The following is a 17,647-nucleotide window of genomic DNA, read 5'->3' as shown; positions in this document are numbered from 1 at the left end:
ACTCACATTTAAAGCATCAGTTATAATAGTTATAAACGTTAAAGTTACACTGCTAAAGTTGCGTCTATTCTGAAAACACATTTATAACAATTTTAAATTGAAAATATATTTATGATTATTTCGCACTCATCGCCGTTAACTGGCTAATTATGAATAACGTGTCGTGAGTTAAATGTATAAAGAGTAACGGCAAAAGTAATACATTTTTTTTGGACCTCAAATTTCAGGCTTTTTTTTATGTCAAAAAGTACTATATAATAGGATATTAATTCCAGCAAAATTTTAAAATAAACATAGGTACAATTCCGGAGATATGAAAGGGTAAAAGTTATGAATTATAAGAAACCTTCACTTTTATTTATTTATATCTTTGGATCCGAGCCTATGCTCATCTTAAAATTTTACCGAGCTTAATATTCTATTATATAACACTATTTGACATGCAAAAAGTGTTTAAATTTCGAAGACCAAAAAAAAAGTTTTTTTGCCATTAATTTTTCACAAATTTCTCTTATTCTTATTAGTACATATAGATACAACATCAACCTCAATATAATTGTAAGACGAGCATAGGCATGGTTCCGAATATATAATATTTACCCCTTCACATCTCCGAAACAGTGCCGATGCTCATTTTAAAATTTTACTGTGATAAATATTCCATTATTTAAAATTATTAGGTATGGCATGAAAAGAAGTTTAAAATTTGAGGTTTAAAAAATGGGCCTAAAATCAGGCCTTCTTGCCTTTACTCTTTACTTTTATAAAGAAAGCGACCGAAATTTATAATAAAAAAACGTGAGAAATTTATAATCAAGAAGCGTTTCACGTCAAGTGTACGCGAAGCGAGACCTATCGCTCTCTATTATGCGAGTGTTGGATTTTGAGCGAATGATTACGCACGTGTTCGTATGCGAGATGAGTGTCCTTATGAGTTTCACTGCACTGAGTGTTTACACGACTGATGAGTAATGATCTGATTGTTTGTTACCTTCTTCACTAATTCTTCACTACCGTGTACAATTAGATTAATTAATACGGGCCACGTTACTCGATGATTCTACTCGATGAGTCTTCCTGAGTTGCACACGGTGATGTCAATCTTGATGAGACAAAGTAGATGAGTCAAACGATGAGAAAGATTCTTGAGAAAAAAGCACACTGCACACTTGATGCACACGAGGTGAACTCTGTACTGTGAGAGAGTAAGGGACACGCGGGGCTGCATCGCCTTCGAGAATCGGAGGCGATAATCAAACGTCAAATCGATATCGATCCGAAGCGATCAGCCACGAGGTGCTGCTCCGCGTCGGGTCTATTTATAACTATTATGTAATCTTTTAAAATTTACTTACTATCGTTTTTTTTGTTCTCTTTGCTTTCTTTCGGTTTTCCTTGTCTCACTCACTTTCTATCGTTCTTTTTCATTCCCTTCTACTTTCTAATGATTTTTCTTGTTCTCTCTCACTTTTTATCGTTCTCTTTTGCTTTCTCATGATCTTTCTTGTTCTCTATCATTTTATATCGTTTTCTTCCGTTCTCTTTGGTTTCTCATAATTTTATATTTAATTAATTATTGATTTAAATAAATTGACATAAGTCTTTCTTGCCTTAGAAAACACTGTAAAAAAATTTAAGGAAATTTATTTTACAATGTCATTGTTTTATGTAACTGTGATTTCTGTCATTTTAATAGTTCGTTACTGTTTTATGTTTCACTTTTGAGACCGAGTGTACAAACTTAACAATTTGACATCGAACATGTGTGTCTTACAAGACACTATTAAAAAGATTTAAGAAAACTGATTTTACAATGACATTATTTTATGTAACTGTAATTTCTATTGTTTCAATAGTCCGTTACCGTCAAAAGGAACGATAGCGCATTGCGCTAAGTATAAATGCAGTGAAGCATTATCGTGCCTCTTATTCAATTCATTGTCACATCGCTAGATGGTGTTAATTTATTTATCGACTTTGTTTGATTTGGATCTTGAAAAAAGAGACGACTGAGTGGACGTATTCTCTTTTATTATAGCAATTTAAAGAGGCTAAAACTAAAAAGAGGGGTTGCTTTACTCCTTTCGGATGTTCTAACGTCGAGCGTAAGAAGCAGGAGAACATTTTTTAGTGAAGTGATAAATATACAACTTTTTTAAGATTAATTCTACGTCACAAAAGAGTGGTCTTGTGACGGACGAAAAATCGTTTATTTTTACGCCTCAAAAGTCACATATTAACTTTAATCTAACTACGATGAAGAACCAACACATGGATACTACCTCTGACGACAAAGAAACCGATTTTGTCCCAAACAATACTCCCGTAATTCACGAAGATCAGTTACATAACCTGAATACGAAGAATTCTCCCTCTCAGAAAAGTAACAAAAGAAAAATACCATTATTCTCATCGGAAACTGCAACTAATTTCAATTCAGACTCTAAAAAAACAAAAAGGTAAATCTAATCCTGTTTTCCGAAAATTTCTCTTTGGCAACCAATTCCAAATTATCTTCAAATGAGTCCACAATACACACAGACCTGAATAAGATTCCCCAAAAGTATAACAAAAAAGATGAAGGCTCGTTCATTGCTATATTCATTATTGGCCGTGATCCGTTTAATAAACCTCTATCTCCTGTTGAATTAGGAAGACTACTTTATAAATGCGGAATAAAATTTGAAAAAGTGTTGAAAATTTCTGGATTCTCATTGAGATTATTGTTCAAAACATATCTAGATGCTAACAAAGCAATTAAAAATGAATACATTAAAAAAATTCCAACTTATAACTTATACTTTCCAAGCTGGATGATTTATAGGTCATGCGTTGTTCGTGGCATCCCTTTAGATATGTTACAAGCGAAAATCATAAATAAAATAAAGGAGAGAAATCCTCATCTTCACCCAGTTAGAGCAGAAAAGCTTAAAAAAAGACCTTATATTGACGGTAAAAGTGAACTTATCAATTCTAAATCTATTAAAATAATACTACGTACTTGAAGGATTCCTCCCTCGATTAAGCTTTGGAATACGGTTAATCGAGTTAACGTTTTCATCCCAAGATTACGTCAATGTTTTAACTGTGGCAAATATGGTCTCTCTCAAAAGTTCTGTAAGTCATCAGCAATATGTTTTAATTGTGGACAGATCAGCCATGAAGTTTGAGAAGACTCAACGTTTTTATGTCAGTTACCAACTAAATGCATTAACTGCAAAGATCCGCATAAAAGTTTGGATTTGATTACCCAGAAACAACGAAAAGGAGAGCAATAAATAAATGGCAACAGAAGGTATGAATTTACTGCAGCGAAAAAAACCGTAGAGAGTGCCTGCCCCAGTTAACTAGTCAACCTCTCGGAAGGGAATTTTTCTCCCGTTACCAGTAAGGAATCTGCAAAGTCAAGAAGTTTTCTCTACCCATTTCCAACTCACCGGTCAAGTAATCAGTGATTATCTGCAAGAACGTCATATGCTCAAATTACATTTGAAGCTCCTAGACTGCAAACAACTGATACATCCAGTAATCTTTCCAAACTTAAAACAGAGTTAGTCACAGACGATCTCAGTTTGGGAGACTTATTGTTAGTTCTTTGGACTGGGATCATTCAGTTTATTAATAAATGTAGAAGTAAATCTGAGATAATTGGAAAAATGGCCCGATATATTGATACTTATACGTGAAATAATTTTTTAGCTATATATTATATAATCTTTCTCAATTCACAATCTTACAATGGTTAAAGTTTTTCAATGAAATTGCTGAAAAATTAGGAACAAATTATCTGAACTTGATTACTATTTCCAACTACGACATTATATTGTTAACAAAAACTTGGTTAAAACCTCAAGAACGTTTCATGATCCGTAATTTTGACATAACACGTTATGATAAGTCTTCTAGCAAAGATGACGGAACTGCCATTCTTATTAAAAAAGTATTTAATACCAATACATGTCACTAAGTGACAGATGTCACAATAAATTGGAAGCTTGCGTTATTAATATTTTTATAAATAACAAAACTCTTAGAATATCTTCTTGTTACAGACCTCCTCACATTCGTATTATTACGAACGAATGAATATCGTTTATTGAGCCATTTGACAAAAATTATATAATAGGAGGAGATTTAAACATCCATCACGTTTCTTGGAGGGGCGTAAAGAACTGTGCAGAGGGAATTAAGTTTCTCAATGCCATACTTGAAACGGACTCGTCAATTCTAAATAACGAACAGCCTACTTACTTCGCTGTATATGCTAATTATAAATCAGTTATTGATTTAAGCTTTTCTAACCTTACACTAGCTCCGGCAATCCGATGAAAAGTCCTGAACAATTTATGGGGAAATGATCACTATCCCATTGGAATGGACCTTTCGGTCTCTGTCGAATATCACTATCTTTTCAGTAAATCTCCTAGAATCTATGATTTTAACAAGGAGAGGTTCCCAAGTGCCAACGCAGTTTTTTAATGAGCTTTGGCATGGTAGTGGAGAGGGAAAATATAAGATTACGCGTCGACGATTAGGTGTAAATACGCAATAGTTTTTGAGAAATCAAAGTTTAAAGTTTTCCGAGCGCGTTATGTACAGATGTTACGACGAATCTTTCAATAGTGTTCGGTTGGTCGTACGGTGAGCGCCTCAGACTCACAGTTCAAAGATTGTGCGTTTGCGTCCCGTAATGTTACTTTTTTGAAATTTTTTTTTTTTATTTAAATAATTGTATTTTTTTTTAACTTTAGATGATTAATTTTTTATGTATTAAATAATTTAATATTTACATTGTTAATTAAAAAAAAATAAAAAAAATGTTTTAATTAATAAATTTTCCCTTAATTAATTTTTGTTTTTAAAAATTATTAAATAAAATTTAACCGAATCATTTTAAGTTTAAAGTCGTAGCAAGATGTAATCTTCGGTTAAATTTTATTTAATAATTTTTAGAAACAAAAATTAATTAAGGAAAATTTATTAATTAAAAAATTTTTTTATTTTTTTAATTAACAATGTAAATATTAAATTATTTAATACATAAAAATTAATCATCTAAAGTTAAAAAAATACAATTATTTAAATAATAAAAAAATTTCAAAAGTAACATTACGGGACGCGAACGCACAATCTTGAACTGTGAGTCTTGAAAACTCGTCGTAACATCTGTACATAACGCGCTCGGAAAACTTTAAACTTTGATTTTTCAAAAACTATTGCGTATCTACACCTAATCGTCGACGCGTAATCTTATATTTTTCCTCTCTACTACCATGCCAAAGCTCATTAAAAAACTGCGTTGGCACCTCTCCTTGTAAGTCTGACTGAAGCTTGGTGAAATCACGCCTTTCCTCAATTTCAAGTAAATTAAGTCTAATTGCTAATAATCAAGATCTTGACTCTCAAACCAAATACTTTATATGGTAAAATCAGCGGACCTCCACAAGTTTTTTAACATTAATTTTATTTATTAATTTCTTACAATTAAATATAAAGATTTGTCTTTGCGATTATTTAGGCGGCGCCCTAATTTGGGCGCTTTTTTAAAAATGCCAAAGGCTTATTTGCCTAACCGGCGTTCCCTAAAGGTAATGTGCGGGGCAGTTTAGAGTCACCCGGATCGGCCCCCACTTGTCGTCGCCTGGGTACTGGAGCAGATAGCTTTCCCTCTCGTCCGTTTGTGTTGTCTTTTCCTGAGAGAGAAATCCTGCCTGATTTCCGGCCTCTTGTGTTGGTTGTATTGCTTGGACTGCTATCTCCTTTTTCCGTGGTTGTAGTTTGATTAGGAGTTCTTCTTCAGTCTCTAAGTGCCAGTAAGGGCTGGTGGTCCTCCTTTTCCTGGCGTCTTTCTCTCTTAACGCCAACCTCGGTGGCCTTGTCTTCTCTGGTGAAAACTTCAGAAGAATTAGATTCCAGGGGAGTAGACTGATCCCTTTGTTCAGTTTGTTCCTCTTTGGCAGTATTCTTACTCTTCCTTGGAAGTCTTCAATTTGCGGAATCCTCGGCTTGTTCTCCTTTCCGTTCTCCGGTGAGGATGGTAAGAAGGCAGGCGTTATCGCTTTCTTCTTCTTTCTTTCTCTTTGGATCTTCTTGCGAGGGTACTCGTTTATAGATTATAATTCTTTTTGCTTAGGGTGCTTCTGTTTATAGAGCAAACCGCAGCATTAAAATAGGCTTTCGATATTTTTGTCCTAGAGCTCAGATCGTTGGCAAATTGATCTGTCAACTAATCCAATATATGACCAGTTGGCTGTTAATTCTTACTCTTGAGTATTGAATTTGCCTCCAAGCCCCTTAGCGGTGTCAAAGCAAAATTCTCATTGACAGATCACAATGTCACGGTTAACAGGTTATCTTATAATAAGGTTATCTTATTGTATCAGACGACGCATTATGCTGCGTTCACAAAATGCGTCGACCGCTACACTTATATTTATCTCCTCTATTATAAGCTGCTTCTCTGATGCAGGATATAAAATTCACAAATCACTAATTAATTGCGATAACCAACAAAGTAACAATAGTAGCAATAATAATATTATAAATTATTCTATATTATACAACACTTTTTCGAATCATAAAACTGATCGTACACTTGTGGTCAGAATGGTTGCAACACATGAAGTTGCAACAAGATTTTTAGAAACAGAAAATGCGAACCGCTACATTCGTTCATGTGCAATACATAGATATGACCAGATCTATGTATTGCACATAAACGAATGTAGCGGTTCGCATTTTCTGTTTCTAAAAATCTTGTTGCAACTTCATGTGTTGCAACCATTCTGACCACGAGTGTACACCCAAGAACTTTTGGTGGAACAATAAATGCGATAGACTCATAAGGTTAAAGAATTGTAAATAATCAGTGGATCATTTTGCCCAGAATTGTTCTAAGCACTATTGCATGCATTGCCATCGCGATAATCGATTATTCGGCAAATCTATGAGTTTCGGTTCCGGTAGCGCCGTTAAACTGGTGCTTGTTAGGAAGTGCCCCGGGATTAAGACATCAAAGTCGTCAATCTCATCTGTGAGGAGTCCCAAAGGACGTGAATTTAACACGCTCTCTATTTGACAAAGCAGTGTTATTAGTTTTTCTAAGGTGGGGTTTTTGTCCTTCAATATGCGCTTCATGTGGCCCTTGACACTGCGCACGCCGGCCTCCCACAGGCCTCAGAAATGAGGCGCTGCAGGAGGATTAAATCGCCACATAATTTGCTCGCCTGCCACAAAATCCTGCACGGTATAATCCCGGCAAACCCTATCAAAATTTTCCCTCAATTCTCGGTCGGCACCGCGAAAATTGGTCCCGCAGTCGCTATACATACAGGCCGGGGATCTCCGCCGCGATACGAATCGTTTGAATGCCGCCAAGAAGGCCTCGGTCGAATAATTTGTTGCTATTTCTAAGTGCACCGCTTTAATCGCAAAGCATACGAAATTACAATGTAACATGATTGCGCTCTGTGTCCCCTTCCGCCCGCCATGCAAACCTGAAGCGGGCTCTCGTGATCCACCCCGCAATTCGCGAATGCTCGAGAGGGCCGCGTGACCCGCGCTCGCGGAAGACCAGCCATTAATTGCTGCGACAATCTGGCCTGAACCTTTGCGCATCGCACGCACCGATGCACTACCGATTTTACCAGGGCTCGGGGATTCAGCACCCAGTACTTTTGTCTAAGAGTGCTCGACGTTAGGTGAACCTCCACGTGAAGACACCGCCTATGCGCCTCCTCAATAATCAACTTCGTGACGCGATGTGTCGTGAGCACTATCGGGTGCTTGGCATTTTGCGCGAGATCCGAATTTGTTAACCGCCCGCCGACCTTGATTATTCCATTGTCAACAGAGGGGTTCAAGGCAGTCAATTTGCTCCTCCCTGGCATTTGCGCTCGGTCATTCAATGCTTCCAACTCCGCGGGAAACAACTCACGCTGTACAAATTTTATAATAATGAATTCCGCTGCCGCAATATTTTCCGCCGTGACATTCGTTTCTATTATCGTCGAGTTCGCTATTTTATGTTTTAATACTTGAAGAAATTTGCGTACCCGCGCTACAATTCGCAGCAACTTTCTCCATACTGACACTTGACCGAAAAGCTGCGACAACCGATCAAACGACTGAGTGACTAGAAACGCGGAGCACATCGGGGTTTGTTCTTCTAACTCCACGCGGGGGAGCGCATACGATATCAAGCGGCCACTCGCGATCCGGCTTGTGGAGTCACGCGGGTCCTGTTCACCATAATGTCGAGCTTTCTAATTCTTCTACTGCTTTGCCCCTTGAAAGCAGATCAGCCGGATTGCTGTCGGTCGGTACATGTCGCCAATGTCCATCCAGGACCAGCGATTGTATTTCCGCCACTCGGTTGGCGACAAACATTTTCCATTTTGACGCATGTTGGCTGAGCCATCAGCACAACACTCGAATCGCTCCAACATTGACACTCAATATGAGTTAGAGTGCGCGCCTTTCGCGTAGCCGCCACCAGTTTAGCCAACAACAACGCCGCTTGTAATTCTAATCTCGGAACGCTGAGTGCTTTAATTGGAACCACTCGTGTCTTGCTCGCTATAAGAGCCACGCCGATCCGACCCTCGGCGGTAACAACGCGCAGATATAAAACGGCTCCGTATGCCTTCTCTGAGGCGTCCAAAAACGTGTGTAACTGTGTATGTTGAACATCAGGAGACAACCCTGTCCAGCGGGGAACCGAAATACTAGATATTCGCAACGAATCAAAATAATTTCTAACGGTGGTTGTGATTTCTTGTGGTAGCAACTCGTCCCACGCATATTGCTGCCGTCACAACTGCTGCATTAAAATTTTCCCTACTACAATAACCGGAGAATTCCAGCCCATCGGGTCAAAAACTCGTGCAAGCAGAAAAATGACCGCACACTTTGTAATTTGCTTGGGGGGCTCAAAATTTATTCTGAATTCGAAATCATCTGCTACTGTGTTTCATCGGATACCGAGAATCTTTATATTACCCCCCTCACTCTCGTCGGCGCGCTTCACGCGTACCCATGCTTGGAAGAATCTATATCCTAAAGAAGGCCCGGATAATTGCTGGCCCATTTCCATGCTTGCAACTTTTCCCTCCCCAACAATGCGACTAACTCCTCCCGCGCACGCATCGCAGCCCGCTCCTCGTCTGCCCCGAACAGTACATCGTCGACGAAGGTATCGTGCTTTATTATACTTGACGCGACCGGATATGCTTGGCCCTCGTCCTCAATCAATTGTCTCAATACCCGCAGCGCCAGAAAGGGAGCAGATCGCGTACCGTACGTTACCGTAAGCAAACCGTAGGCAGAAATAGAGAGGTCCGGCAATTCGCGCCACAAGATACACTGATACGGAACATCCAACGGATTTACCCGTATCTGCCGGTACATTTTAGCTATGTCCGCGCAAATCAAATTGATACGATCTCCAATTGACCAAAATTGTAAAAATATCCGCTTGTAAAGCTGGGCCTGTAAGCATATGATCGTTTAAAGAAGTATTGTTTGTTGTCCTCATCGAGGCATTGAATACAACGTGTAATTTTGTCGTTAAGCTTTCTTCTTTCCATACTGGATGATGCGGCAAAAACACAGGCCTCAAATTTGACTTTGCAACGTCAGACATTTCACTCAATAATTGCATGTGATTTAATCTATAATATTCCCGCATAAAATCTATGTACATTTTACGATGAATTTCATTCCTTGCTATACGCGACTCTATTCGTTTAAGTGTTGCCTCCGCAATGCTACGCGATTCGCCGATCTCGAGCGGAGGCTCTGATTTGAACGGGATGCACACCACGTATCGTCCCTCCGAATCGCGCGTGTGAGTTTGTTTAAAGTGCTGCTCACACATTTCTTCCTCCACAGAGGGAATAGATGCGTTTGGCAGGGTTTCTATTTCCCAAAATTGTTTTAAAATTTCGTCCAGCTCCCGAATAAGCAACAGTGATGCACCGCGATAGAATGCTTACTCTGAGAAGTTCCGCCGACATCCCCCACGACAACCCATCTGAATATCGTGTTTTGAACAACCGGCTCACCGCGTCCGCCCTTCGCTAATCCTTCTACTATAAGGTCCTGCGTCGGTCGCGTTAAATTCGGAGTATATGAAGTAATCCGCGGCAAAACCAGCGCGACCGTTTCCACAGCCTCCTCGCCTCAGGCTACGGCCGAGATGCGGATATTTACCCTCGACGACACGGCGCCCGTAATTGAGTCGCCTACTCCCATCAATGTTGTGTTTACGTGTTTACTTTTTAAATTAAGAGCTCGCATTAAATCGCGCGAAATAAAGGTTCACGCCGACGCCTGATCCAGCAGCGCTCGGACCCGTACGGCTCGACATGTGGGGGAGAGCACCCACACGTGCATTGTAGCTAACAAAATCTTAGACGGCCTAACGGATTCTAAAACGGAGAAATGAGTTGCCACCTGCGACGAACCCGCTATCTGCATGCCGCTGCCGGACGGATTCGCTTCCGCCGTTCCGCTCAAATGCGAATGATCGTCTTTTTCCGCGCCCTGCATCGCGTCACGGTACAGCCACGTGTGATGTCTTTTTGACACTTTAAGCAAGCGGTTTTACTCTTACATGCACTCATTCTATGATTAGGTTTTAAGCAATTTAAACAAAGCTGATGCTGCTTGATTAACTCGAAGCGTTCATTCGCATTCCTGTTTTTCATAGCGTTACATTTGTATATAGAATGATTCTCTTTACATATAGCACACAGCTGACTTGCCACAGCCGCATGATACGCTCGCACGGAATTCAAAGTCGCCTTTGTTTTGCTCCTTGAGGTAGCCTGGGATGTTGTTATATTTTTTTCTGTCGCGCCGTTAAGCGAAGTTAGTGCGCAAATTCTTTCTCAAAGAAAATTATCTAGATCCTCGTACAACGGGTACGTTTCTCTCACGGCAAGTGATAATTCCCAATCTTTTTTAGTACTTGGGTCACGCAACGCTACCACACGATTAACCAAAATATCATTATATCCATCTGTTTCGCGGCCCAGACTCTTCAACGCTCCGAGGTGTTTTGTCATTGTTCGCCGCAGCATTCGCAAGCTCTCCACCGATTCGCGTTTAATAGATTTGACCGAAAAAAGCGCGTTTAGATGCGCATTCACAAGAGCTATTTTATCGTCGTATTGTTTTAAAATTAACTCCCAGACTACCTCAAAGTTTGTCGGTGTTATTTCTAAATGACTAATTACGTTTAACGCTTCCCCTTCTAGGGCGCTACGCAAGTAATGCAATTTGCCGAACGCATCAAGAGAACGATTGTTTTTTTACTAAGGATATAAACGAATCCCGAAATGTCTGCCACTCGGTACATATTCCTGTAAATTTATTTAATTTAATGCGCGGCAACTTCATCGTGGATACGTCGATGATCCGCTCCCCATGGCCTGCCGCTCTCCTGCCCTGGGCTGAGTCTTGCCGTGACGACTCCCGATGTGCCCCGCTACCGTATCCAGTGCCTCGAATACGAGCGTTTCCGCGGTCCCGAACTCCAAGGCGTTGAAATATAGAAGAGCTTCCTTGTCTTCCTTTGTGGCCACTCGATATATTTTCACGTTCCGATCTTGGCACCTCACCACAGATGTTTAATGTAATCTGCGCGATGTGCGAGGACCGCCTCGCTTATCTCTTGCACCATTTAAGTGCGCAGACTGCAAGTGTGCCGCTTCAACGACTCGAATTCTTGATTCTGATTGAATATCAGGTCGTCCAGAATCAGAGGAACGTAATCCTCTTTCGCCAAGTCACCCATATACGTATGAGCTTTCTTGTGTTTTTCCGTCGGCTAACGTGCCCCTCGAATGCTTCTCTTGTGATCCGAGGTCGCCGGCTGCGTTATGTCCAGCGCTTTTCTTCCTTCTCCCGCTTAATTATGTTAATCCCGAAGATTTTAGATACTCTTCTTGTTGGTCCTGCTTTATCACACACTTGATCACGTGATATTGTCCGTGGTCGAGCCCATGATCGCACCGTGATCCTGGCAAAGATCGCCAAATTCTCTTCTTGTCGGAGAATGGACTTAATTAATTGATGGTGTGTAGGATCGCCACTTGAGTTGCGTATGCACTGGTACTCTGTGAACTCCGTTCTTTTGTTGGTTGCAAATGCTCGTTTATTTGACTCGAATCGCTTCTACTTTCCTGCTCGCACGTTCGCTCAGTTTCACGTCTACTCGCACTCTGCCGATCGCTCCTGCTCTGATAATTTCGGATCATCGCATGTCGCGTCACGCCGCTAGTCGCCGTATCGAACGATTATGTTAGGACCGCGCATTTTCAACATTACTTTTCTTAACAACATTAATCGACGACAGTGTTGATATCTCATTAATTATTATAAATACAATGTGAAAAATCGACCTGAAGATTATTTCTTTTTGTTGTTGCTCATGTTTGAACCATGACAAAAAATGAAAGATCTTAAAAATGGGTGTGATAGTTATGCAGAATCATTCCCTAAAGTAAAATTACATTTTATAAAAGCTTTGAAGTATTTCAAAGAATTAAAGGAATTACAAAACGCATTTGAAATTGTGAAAGAATTAATTCAACAACAGTTAAAAAAACAAGAAAACCAGAACGTTACTCAAGATAATTCTAATAATCCTGTAGGTGCTTAAAATATTAAAGCTGGTGAAACAATGCAAGATTTTAATGATCTTGATAATAAATTAGTTGACGTTGATGTATTTGAAATAATTGCTAAATTGAACGCAGATCAGAAAAGAGTATTCGATAAAGTTGTAAATACTGTATCATTGGATAAATCGTGTGCAATAACATCTTAATAGAAAGTCCGTTTAGCATGTGGGGAGAAATCCCAGGAATTAGATATACGACGGGATAGTAACAGTGAACACCCACTTCATTTAACAAAAAAATTTAACAAAAGTTTATTAGTTTCTTTGTCATTTTACACACTAGAACTCAGGGTAGCCCGGAATTCCACAAGTAAGCTATAGTGCGGCTGCACCAAATTCAATTTCCGAATTTGTACACAGAATTAACACACGCAAAAAGAAAAGAACATTATACAAAAAGAATTAATTTTCACATCCAAAAAAGATAAGTATTAAATGCAATGAAAAACTACCGCACGCAAAAAAAATTGGGAATATCATATGCAAAGAAATAACCGCACGTAAAAGAAATAAGAATAATATACTCAAAGGAATTACCGCACGCAAAAGAAATAAGATTACCGCACGCAGAAATAACCGCCCGAAAATACAACACGTCAGAGACACATCCCAAAAGCACGATACGCAATAAATAACTCCAATACAGCTAGGTAGACAAAAGGTGCGGTACTTAATATTTAACGAGAAATGCGATATGTTATTAATAACTGAGAATACTTTACATCGCGGTTAGATATAAATACGGTACGGCATGTGCGAATTATAAAAGATGGTAGCACGCCATGAGGGCGTGATACTTACATGCCGGCCAGGTCCGGTGCGAGCACACTTTTACACGCTTACGTGTTTGCCGTGTAACCAATTCCGCCGCACCCGAATGTGGTAAAGATACCCTGTTTGTCTCTGCAAAATCTGTGTTGCGTCACCTAGTACCTTTGCACACAATGCGCCTTCGCCCTCAGCTTTGTGCGCCTGGTTATCGTGGTGGATCTTGATGCTAGATGACGCAACTTTTACACATGGCGGTTTGACCATAAGAAGAACGACCGCCTGTGCTTACAAGGAAGGTTAGGCAACCCGAAAATTCAAAAAAATATGAAATTTTGTGTACATGTAGAGTAGTTCATCCGTAACACAAAACTATTTTTTGTTTGTGCTAAATTTCACTTTAAAGGGGTGAAACTACCTCTTACAAATAGAAGGGTTACTTGCTTTTTTCGATATAACTCGAAAACTATTTAAGATATCAAAAAAAGTTTTATACAAAAGTTTTACAGTAAAAACAACTATATTTTACTGCAGTAACTGAATTAGATAAAAAAAATTTTTTAACAAAATTGTTTATAAAATTAAAAAAAAATTTTTTTTTTAATTCTATTATTGCAGTTAAACGGAGGTGTTTCTATCATAAAACTTTTGTATAAAACTTTTTTTGATATCTTCAATAGTTTCCGAGTGGTATGGAGGAAAGTGAAAAACCTCTACATATGAAAATACTTTATTTCCGTAAGAATTATTTTTAAGCTGCAGCTAAAAATTTTTTAATTTATTTGTTACTTTATATGCGTAAACCTTCTCATTATAAAAACAAAAATTTAATCAGGGTAATACGCTCAATAATAATAATAAGATTTCCATCAAAAAAAGTTAGAGAATTTTTAAATATTCAACATTGTGAAACTTTGTGTGCAATAATTCATCTTTTATATAAAACCTTTTTTTCGTGCTTCAATTCGAGTGACTGATTATGAAATTGAAAGTAAATGTGAACTTTGCGCAATCTGTCGAATGACGAGAAATAACAATAAAAATGAAACGGAGTCAGGTTGTGTCGATAACCTTGTCAAACTTTCCGATTAACTTGATGCGGATGTTTTCACTCTCTTATTTATCACATGAATAACACTATATTACATTATTGCAAACAAAAATGATATCAAGTTATTTAATAAAAATGAGTTTTATTGCGTCTCTTGATATGTATAAATATGTTGGAAATATTATTCCCAATTTTACTTAAGGCAGCTATCTCTTATTATTATATTGAAAAGTTTGTGATCTTTTCTGGATAGAATTTTCTTTAATATGACATCGTTCAATATTGCAAACGTAATTAATATGTTAGCAACGACATTTCAAATTGCAAGTATCACACAAACACCATTAACTCCATTTGAAATTGAAGTACATAATGAAATTTGTGACATTATACAAAAATGTAAAGATACACGTTCAATATCATCATTTGAACATGATTTCGCTGATCCATCAGAACCGCACGATGTACAAGTTGTAGAGTATATTACACTAGCAGAAAGAGAAGAAGACACATTAGAATCTGAAGAATGCATTATTGATGATGAAGGTAAATCGGTTTTTATTACAAAAGACAAGCTATTGAATTTTGGAAAAGCGGAAAAAAGACACGTCGAACTTTAAGTAGTGTACAAAACCGTTTTTGCAAAGTTAAATCGTTACAATAGCTACATAGATGGAAATAGAGAAAGGTGGAACAAATGCAGACAAATTTGCATTTATAACGGAATATGTACTGCAAAAGTTTGAAGAAGCTTGTGATAGAAAAACTATTATACATGATATGAATTTAAGATTATGGGCCTTGGAAGCAAAAGATCAAGTGGATTTACCTGAATTTAAGGCAAGTAAATGGTGGATTTAGAAATTTAAGAATGTACATAGAATTGTTTCCCGTAAGATAACAACATTCAGGGCGCGAGGTACGCTTGAAAGTATAGAAAATCTACGAGATATCGCAGAATCGTTTGTTTCAAACGTAAAATCTAGCATTCTAGTTATTGGAGTTGAAGAAATTTATAATGCAGATGAGAGTGGCTTCAACCTTGAAATACATTCTGGGCGAACATTGGCGAAAATAGGAATAAAAACAGTTGAAGCAACGGTTCAATCAGTATCTGCTACGACACACAGTTACACTATAATGCCGATTATTTCAGCAAGTAGAAGTCTTCTTTTACCATTATACTTGGTTTTTGTTGAAAAGGTCCGTAAATAAAGAGCCGCGGAACTTGATAAGTATATGAGTTTTATTTAACAGATTACATCCGTCTCGGTAGAGCGGTCGGAACGGAATGAGACAATGGAATAGATAATGAGGATAGGATCACAAAAGAACGGCCGAGAAGTCACGCAGCGCGAATATTGATATACGTGACTCACGGGTAGCAAAATCTAAGATAACTAACAAAGGGGGGGCTTGAGTTCGTTGATTCAAGACTCTATTCCTGACAGTTTTAAAGGAATCTACTGGAACATTTGGTCCAAGAGTGGAAAAATTTTTTTTCCGTTTAGTTAACATCTATATTCAAGCATCGAAATCAGGGAAACTTACATCTGAACATTTTAAAACTTGGTTTAGCGAAGTGTACCTACCGAATACTGGTCGTAAAAGCATGCTACTACTTGACTCGTGGACGGGACACTGTCCAAGCCAGTTACAGCAATTGATTCCAAAAGAAAAAGAAGTACAATTTGCAACCATCCCAAAAAAGACGACGGGTATGATTCAACCTTTAGATGTGTTTGGATTCCGGATTTGGAAAAATTTTGTACGCACTTTCAGATAATGTAATTTTCCAAGAGAGAGATATCAATTTGCATTCCCGTAATGAAATAATAAAGTTGCAATCACTAACGCACAATCAGCTTTCTTCACCTAGGTTCAAAAATCTTTTCAAATATGCTTTGTTTAAAGGCGGGTATGTAGAAACGCATCCTGGAGAATTTCAAAATTCAGTAGATTTCTGTTACTTTAAAAATGAAAAACATATACCTAAATGTAAAATTTGTGGAATAGATGCTTTTATACGATGTGCATGGTGTGGTGAATATTTATGTTTTAAACATTTTTATGAAGAATACAATTATTGTACTAATTATAATCCGTAATTTTTAGCATATCTACCGTTTTACACTCGAACATTTCTTACAATGTATAATTATGAAACGTATGTACAAACAGTGAATGTAAACGTTTCAAGTACGTACAAATAATCTGTCTAAATCTTGACGAGAGTATCGAATTCTACGTTCTAACGGATCGGAAATATTGATTGCAATCTGAAAAGTTGGAGGATCGGCCGCGCAAAAGTATCGCAAATCGTGAACCAAGCACGTGTTTCGGCGTCACTGCAAACGTTTTTATATGTGACCGTGTAGCACGCTATACAAATATGCACAAAAATGCGGCAGGCTGTACGTAGTGCAACAAGACGGCGGTTTCGGTGACTTATACAGGGTGATTTAATACAACTATAGTGTTCGTGAAAGGACATGTTGTTCAGATAATTTTAAGATTATTTTTCCTCTTCAAAAAATTTTTTCGAGGTTTTGTTTTTGAGTTATGAAATTTAATAATTAGCAACTCACCGGACGGCTACACATGGTAGGCAGGGACGGCGTAACTGAGCATCAGACGTGGAGAACCAGCGACGATCTCAGCTGACCTGTTACGCACGCTACACAAAATATTTAAAAGTATACAATTATCCTTTAATTAAGTATTTGTTATTTAGTTAATAATAATTTCTTGCCATTAACATAAGAAGTCTAATAATTATTAAATGCCATTAACTTGCCATTAACATAAAGTCTAATAATAATTAAATAATAAAGAAAGCTAGAATGACGTTGCAAATAAGAATTATTTGATTCTATATGTAAACACACACACACACACACACACGCGCGCGCGCGCGCGCGCGCACACACACAGCATTTCGGCATAAGATCTCGTAATAGAATAATATCGGAGAATGCTGTATCAGCAAGCCACCTTGAGCAATTAAATAATAATAAATAAAAGAGAAAAACAATTGCGAGAACTTATTGCCGAAATTTGCTAAGGTGGCCTTCGCCAAACAACCGAGTGTCGACATTGCAATTTGATGACGTCAAAGCCCAGCGTCATTATTAAACAAC

General features: G+C 38.1%; 1 pseudogene; it reads left to right on the top strand.

The window, feature by feature from the left end:
* Positions 1–14,728: 14,728 nt before the first annotated feature.
* On the top strand, positions 14,729–17,405 carry LOC139102530 (uncharacterized; annotated as a pseudogene).
* The last annotated feature ends 242 nt before the right edge of the window (positions 17,406–17,647 follow it).

This window comes from Cardiocondyla obscurior, linkage group LG05, assembly GCF_019399895.1.
Source record: "Cardiocondyla obscurior isolate alpha-2009 linkage group LG05, Cobs3.1, whole genome shotgun sequence".
Classification (NCBI taxonomy): domain Eukaryota; kingdom Metazoa; phylum Arthropoda; class Insecta; order Hymenoptera; family Formicidae; genus Cardiocondyla; species Cardiocondyla obscurior.
The sequence above is the reverse complement of the archived record's forward strand: the minus strand, read 5'-3'. Positions and strand labels throughout refer to the sequence as shown.